The sequence below is a fragment of the Oryx dammah genome, unplaced genomic scaffold, assembly GCF_014754425.2.
Source record: "Oryx dammah isolate SB20612 unplaced genomic scaffold, SCBI_Odam_1.1 HiC_scaffold_27, whole genome shotgun sequence".
Classification (NCBI taxonomy): Eukaryota; Metazoa; Chordata; class Mammalia; order Artiodactyla; family Bovidae; genus Oryx; species Oryx dammah.
Genome location: NW_024070211.1, coordinates 30160187 through 30168195, shown reverse-complemented (window position 1 = coordinate 30168195; position 8009 = coordinate 30160187).

The following is an 8009-nucleotide window of genomic DNA, read 5'->3' as shown; positions in this document are numbered from 1 at the left end:
AAGGGAGAAACACTGCTCGGGTCCCCATTTTGAATGGGACCAGGAAGAGGTCCAGAACTCTGGAGCATTTCAGAGATCTACCCTGTCTCTGCATAGAGGCACATCATCCACCTCACAGGTCATTCCCAGAAGTTGTGGAGCATTAAACTTCCATACTCAGACAGGGAATATTTTGATTCACTTATCTCAAGGTACATGTAAAGAAGAGGGAAACCAGTGACTAAGCCAACTCCCAAATATCTAGAAGTAGTTAGATCAAGACTAAAGTCCTACATCGAGTACAGAACAGCCATCCCCCACGCCTACTGCAGAGTGTAAACCATGCTCCTGTTCCACTGGAGAAAAGCCCTGTAGGCAGCTGATACATGGCCAGTGAGTTGTACAGAGAAGTCACGTGATGTTTAGCCATCATCAGTCACTGGCAGTTAAACTTCTATAAAGCAGGCTCACCCTTGATGGCAGATCCCATGCCATGGGAAAGGAGACACAAACTAAACTGGAAGAAGCCTTAGAGGTTATGTAGCTCAAGCTCCTCATTTTACATTTGAAGAAACTGATTCCCAAGTCTACCATGGTCATTGCAAAGTTAATTACTGGTGGGAACCTGTAAATTGGCTTCCACATCAGGATGTGTTCCATAAGATCAGTTCATGGAAGCCAGCCAGTTTAGGACTAGAATACTCAGGAATGAGGGTCTTATGACAGAGTCAGGAATTTCAGAAAATATGAAGGTACTTTATCTGTTGGGAAGGATGAAGTAAAGGGATAGGTGTTTCAGTTACTGATGTGTAAGACACCACTCCAAAACTTAGTGGCTTATAATAACACTTACTTTGCTCCAGGTCTAAAATATGGACAGATCTCTGTGATGACAGCTCATCTCTGCTCCATCACACTTCAAGTGGGGCAGCTGAAAGGTTGAGACCATCTGAAGATTTGTTCATTCACTTGACTGACTGTTGATGCTGACCATCAGCTGAGACATTGGATGGGGCTGTGGCTAGGACCCTAAATGTATCCTTTTCATGTGGTTTATTCAGAGCATGGCGTCTGGGTTCCCAGGGAGAGAGAGACACAAACACAAAGCAAATCATGTTATATAGCCCAGACCTAGAAGTCACACAGCATAACGTATGCCCTTATTCTGAAGTCACAAAGCTGGACCCATCTTTGAGAGAGGGGAATTGGGCTTCACCTTAGAGGAATAAGTTGGAATGAGGACCAAGTCAACATGTCAGTCATCAGATGTAAACCCTGAAGTTTTAAAATGGGGATGTGGGAAAGATGGAGAGAATATGTGAGAGAGAAACAGAGAGATAGCAGAGAAGTATTAATAGAAGAGAGAACACAAAAAGAAAAAGCAGAGGGAGCAGGGAAAGGGGAAAAGCGTGTGTGTGTGTGTGCCTGCGTGCCTGCACATGCATGCGTGAGCGTGGTGTGAATGTGTGTGTGTGTGTGTGTGTGTGTGTGTGACACAAGGGGAGAGAGAGATGAAAACAAATAGGAGAGAGAGAGAGAACTAAGAGAGAATAGAAAGAGGGTACAGGTATTAATATATGTGAATGTATAGGTGTGTGTGTGTGTAAAAGGATGACAGAGAAGATGGGAGGAAGAGAAAAGAAAGTTGACGCTTGAAAAGCCTTTCCTTATGTTGAAGCCTCAGTAAATCAGACGATAATGAAATTCTGCACAGATTTAAATGCCTGATAGAAAACTTGGAAGCAAATGAGGAACTGTATCAGAAAAGCTCAGTGTCATGTAAATCTCACTGAACAGGGAAATCAAAATGTTAACAACAATTACATTCTTCTTATAACAAAATTGGTTCTGAAAATGGAAAAAAGAAGAATGGAAACACTTCTGCAAATGATTAAAGGGAGAGTAAGGATCATGGGTGGGGGGAGAGCTGGGGAAGGGAGGGAGGGGAGTGCTGGCCGTGATAAATATAGAACCATAATTTAAGAGACAGTAGGAAACTCTTTGTGTGTGTTAATTGGAAATGCATCCTATACGATGCAGTTTGTTCACCATGAGTGTCGTGACCTTGGGCTCCTCGAGGGAATGTGGGCTCCACCCTGTCCCCATGGTGAAGGGAGGAAGCAAGAAACCATGTCATTCAATGGATGAAAGAGGTTCCAGTTTATATGGTGGAAGGACCCATTTTTTTTGTTTTGTTTTTGTTTTTCTGTTTTATTCTTTGGATTAAAGAGAGAAACACTGTGGGATTACAGCAAAGCTATCTTGTTTGCCAAGAAAGAGTCTCAGAGATGGGATAGTTTGAGAACAGCCTCACCCCATGTTAGAGTGACAAGATGGATTCTTTTTTCTGCTCTTTGTCGCCAAAGATCCTGGTTAATCAAATGAGCATTTGGCCCAAGGGAAATGAGATGTTGGGAACTGGCTTTGGGAAGAGAATTCCTCTTGCTTATCAGAGACAGTTCCTCTTTCTTCAGGGACCTGGCGTTGGCAGTGACGATGGTTCCTGGCTCTGTGTCTCAGAACAGAAAAGAATGGGTCAGATTGGCTCTGGTGAACAGTGAACTGCAGACTAGAGATCTGTTTTGCATTTGGGCTGAAAATCTTGGCTTTTGAATGAGCAAAGTGGTAAAGGATAATCCTTTGATAAATTTCTGCCAGCTAACTTGCACTTCATCACTTGTTTTTCAGATCACCCTCTACTTTCATCCCTTCTCACACATCTTGCAACACTGTAAGAGCATTTTAGAGCTTAGGCCTCTAAGATGAGCTGGGACTGTGATGCCCAAGCAGTAGTTATACCCCAGTTGCAAGTGAAGTGTGTGGAGAGCCAGGATAAACCTAAGAAAAACCGAGGTTCCCAAGTCTTCCCAGATTTACCTAATCAGCATCTCTGGGGGTGATGAGACCAGGAAATCTACATTTGTGACAAGCTTCCAAATAATTCTCATGTGCCCAGGCTGGCCCCCAGACTCCAGACAAGAAATTGGAGGCCACTGAACACCAAATCCTTTATTATAACCATGTAAAGTGAGACTCAAGAGAGGGAGGTCACTGCCAAAGGCCACATGCAACTAAGACTAGAACTCGAGTATGTCACTTCCCAGTCCAGAACCCTGACTGGACCTAGACGTTCCTTTAAAGTCAGGCCTAAGTCTACCTTTAGGTATGCCACATTTGTGATGGTTATAATGATGGTGACAGTGATATGATGGAAGTGGTCATGATAGCTAATATTTACCCAACAGTTACTAGGTGTTTGACCCTGTAGAATAAATTATTTAATACTCAGAACAATCCCATGAGGTCAACACTACAATTTGCCCATTTTATGGCTTGGAGAATTGAAACATAGAAAGGTCAGGGAAGTTTTGCAAGGTCACACAGCGAGAAGAAGGTAGGACTGGAATTTAAGCTCAGGACTGGCAGAAGGCAGGAAGTGCCAAGATCCTCAGCATTTTCTCATGTGCAATTAAGCACTTCACCTTTGGGTCACAGAACACTTTCCCTTTGTAAATTACCTCTCTTGACCTCAAGTCTTCCCCTTACTGACCTCTGCACCTGCTTATAGGTACTACAGAGAATGGCAGGATTATCCTGGAATGAAGGAGACACATTCAACAAAAACTCTATGCCAGGAGAGCCTATTAGGAGTGGGTCTGTGAGCCTGGCATACAGCCAATTATTTTCATACTTTCTTTCCCCCTCCCCTAGTTCCTTACAAAATTGAAAACAGGCCTCCGATGATGATCAAAGTAAGCAATAGCTTTGTTCCCTTGCCCTCAAATAGAGGGGTTCTGGTTTACTGTGTTGGAGGACGTGACTCAAATCTTCCTTGGTTCAAAAAGTTCTACAGGAAACTTCCTTTCCACCACCATCCCTACCCCTTATAATCCAGACACAAAGATCTATCTTGGGAAAAATAGAGAAGGCAGAGCAAATTTTGCGCCAGTTACTATGAGAGAAGATCCACCAAAAGCAGTGACCTTGGACATGATCTCCCCAATCAGATGAGTCATTCTTCCTCCTTGCTTGTTGGAAATGGAAACAGGCAATAGGTAAGGGTTATGGGGGGTTGGGAAGAAGCCAGCAATGTTCTTCTAGCTCTATTCCCTCCTACATGATGTAGCAGAAATCCCTTCTTGTCTACAGAAGTATAAGTCAAATAATAGGTGCTGTCTACCAATCCCAGGTCTTGTCTCTGATCTACTCCAGAACTGTCTATGTACTAATAATCCCACAAGTGCAGAGTCTTTGAGCTTTATTTCCCTAGTGGAGCTTATTTGCCTTAAGTAATTCCTACTCTCTTTATTCCCTTCTTGTGACCAAGGGAACCTTGAATCATAGATAGAATAAACTCAGGCCGATGACCTAGGCATACAAGCAATGCCTTTGAGCACGTATAGGTCAGTTAACTCAATACTGTTCCATTGCCTCTGATCAAAATGGAGAGTTCAGCTCAAAGCATCAACCCAATATGACAAGACATGTGGTTTTCCTCACTTGCTCAAAATAAGAGCAAGTGCCCTTGAGTGGAGAGAGAAGTAGGACAGGGAAATGAGAGAATTATCTTAGGGAACATTGAGAATCGTCACTACCGCTTGAGACTAGAGCTCAGTCCATGGAAAGCACTGCTTATCTCTAGGGATGCTACATCTGCCTTCCTGCAGCATCTCCAGCAGGAAGCTCTTAACTTATGATCCGCCTCCGCAGCCTCCTGGGAAAGCTGGATCATGAGCATTTGGGATCATTTCATATTTCATAAATGGGCTTAACTCATACTCATGAGGTCAACTGGAAGGCCTAACTGGATTTAATTATGCTGGAAAGCAAGGCAGCCAGAAACATCTCCCATGGAGCAAGAGAGAAGCAGCCGGGAGAGAGTGAACAAGCAAAAGGAGACTTGATGGCTGTGAGTCATGCTACTCAAAATGAGGGGCTAAAACCATGCAGCACCCTAGGGAAACAAAACAGCAATCCTTGAGCCAGACAGAATCCTAGGTGATCCTTGTCCCAATCCTTCCCCAGTAAGGCTTTGCGAAAGTAGCTGGGTTTATACCACATTGATGAGTGCAAACTAAGCCATGTAAAATGGCACATATTCCTACATCCGTTTCCTAAAAAAAAATGGTGGTAAAGCTACAGAAGAGATCAATACCACTTCATATCTTTCTCTTATGCTACTTGTTCTGAGTTCTTAGTCTACAGTAGGAGGCTCATAGATTTCATATAAAGTTGACTCATGGGAGAATTTAGTGGGACAAAGAACAATAATTAATGTGAAAGCATGGTGAAGCACAATTGACAAAAGTCACAGAGATATAATGAATGAGGAAGTGTTGATCTTCAGTTCTCCGTGAAGATACAGATTTGTGGAACAATGGAAGGAATAGTGATTAAACCATCACTGGACAATAAGATAGGTTAGGATTGGGTTTTTATTAACTGCTGTGACAAAGACTACTCATTGTTCTCCAATATCTCTTCTCACTTTCTTTTTTAATAAGATTTTTGGCTGAGAGTACTGGTGGTCATAATAAAGATAATTTTCCAGACTCTTTTGTAATGTGTGGCCAAAAGGCTAACTTCTTGCTTGTGGGATAGAAGCTCAAGTGTCATGCAGCAGCCCCTGGGACCTCCCTTAGGAGGCAGGTGTGCCATCTTATTTACTTCTTTATCCTCCATTTCTCCATGTGTTACCTTTACTATAGATGGGACCATCTTGGCCATGTTGACAATGGCCACATCCCAGGGACAGTGGAGTGATGAGCTCAGTGGAACCTTGGTCCTCAAGAATATTATGGAGCAGAATTATCACACTGGTCCTAAAAACTTCACCTTCAAACCTTGTGTTTATTCTTAGAGCATGACAGCCTATACTCTGGAATGGATGACTGTATATTTAGGGCCAGTTCTGGCTGCAAGTGGCAAAAAAATCTAAACTAACTGTCATGTAAATATTTTATGTCTCTCTCACATTAACCAAAGTTCACCTCCTGCATTTTAAATCCTTTTCTTGTTTCTCTAAAAATAAAGATCATTATCAGGTAACATAGTCGATCCTCTTTTCTCAGAAGTAAATGATCCCAAATTGACCGATCTTCTTCAATTGTAGGCTTCCTTTTACCCTTGTGTCTCTGCATTGTCCCTTAATACCTGCCTTCCCACTCCTTCCCATAGCCTTTATGAGTTGGGGAGTCTGGAAGATTCCAGTCAGAGGCTCAAAGTGCCTTAAATCAAAGCAAAACTCCAGGAAATCTATAGAATCAACCAGATGACTTGACTGTGGGGCCAGCAAGCCAGCAGAGGGGCAGCCTGGCTTAAAATCAGCTCAATGCCCAGCTCCCTGGATATGACCCTAAAGGCAGGGCAGCTCCAAGGAAAGAAGGGGAGAGGAAGTGGGCCACCAACCCCAGGAAAACCCACATGCTTGAGCAACCCTGCAGGCCCAGGGCCAAGATGCCCACCACCCCAGCTGCCTCCCAACCCTGTATGACTTGGGATCCCCTGAACCCCCTGTGCTTTTTCATTACCCAACCCAAAGGCCTTGGAGGCAAATAAAGTTCTTCATGTAGGGTGAAGTTATTGAAGCAAAAAATAATAAACTTTCATGAGCGTGTTTCAATTTTCACTTGTGTTTATGGCCAAAGGTGTTTTTTATTTTAATAATCGCTGCTGGAACCAGGGCAGGCCACATGCTGCTAACTTGTTAAAGAGAAGGGGAGGGAGGAGAGAGAGAGTGAATGTGAGTGTTCGTGCTCAGCTGTAAATTTCCCAACAGCTCAGCTCGAATCCTCCCAGTTTTCAATCCCACCCTAAAAACTGTAATGATAGAAAAAGGGATAAAATATTATCTGGATCATGCTCTGTTGACAGCTTGCCCTGGCCTCATTTTAGTCATGACAAGCAATTTTAATGTGTATGTGTGGCGTGTGTGTGCACACGCGCGAATCTACTTTACGAGAGAAATATCAGTGTTCTATGGGTTCTGTTTCATAATGGAGAGTGTGTAAAAGGGAAGGAATTTGGAGGAACCAGGCTCCTTCCAGTTGGACATCCACTTGACCGTTGTTTTCAGCTCACTTTTGTCTGGCAGAGTTTCTGTTTGCTTTTAAATGTCAGAAAAGGTTAAGAAGGCTTTGAAATCTGCAAGAGATTTCCTAGACTTCTGGGGAGGATGCCCACCCTATAACAGCAGAAATTGATTACCCCTTCCCACCTTTGAAATTGCTTTTTAGAAAGAATATATCTGAGGAACCAAATGAGAGACAAAAGGATTAAAATACATATTCATTTGTGGGTCTGAGTATTTTACTGCTCAATGACTGTAACTAGAACTATTCAGATGTTATATTTCTTTCTGTCTTTGTCATCTGTCCTGACTCACATTTTCCCAGATCATATAGATTCAAGGGGACATATCATAACTAGGAGAGTATTAATATTTTTTGTCCTAGGCCCTAACTCTGAAGTTTACCGCAGCAAAAAGGGACTTGAGGCCCCAAGTAACCATGGAGCCCCCCTCTAAATCTAGAATGGGCTCAATTTGGCATAATGACTGCTTAACAAAGACAAATGAACTGATCAATTGGTCACCAGCTCTCTGTAGGCTTTCTTACACAGTGTGTGCCTACTTGCAGGCCACCATCAGGGTACATGGGAAATAGACCCATTTAAGGGTTTAATAACAAAATTCATGTGCTTACACTCAATCCTTTTAAGAATCTTGCACATTACCCAAGGCAGAGACTATGTTTAGAGGTTTACAGAGGACAAGGCCCATTCAGTGAAAGTGAAAGTCGCTTAGTCGTGTCCGATTCTTTGGACCACATGGACTGTAGCTTGCCAGGTTCATCTGTCCATGGAATTCTCCAGGCCAGAATACTGGAGTGGGTAGCTATTCCCTTCTCCAGGGGATCTTCCAAGCCAGGGATCGAACCCAGGTCTCCTGCACTGCAGGCGGATTCTTTACCAGCTGAGCCACCAGGGAAGCCCCCAGGCCCCTTTAGACCTCAGGCAATTGGTCCACATGG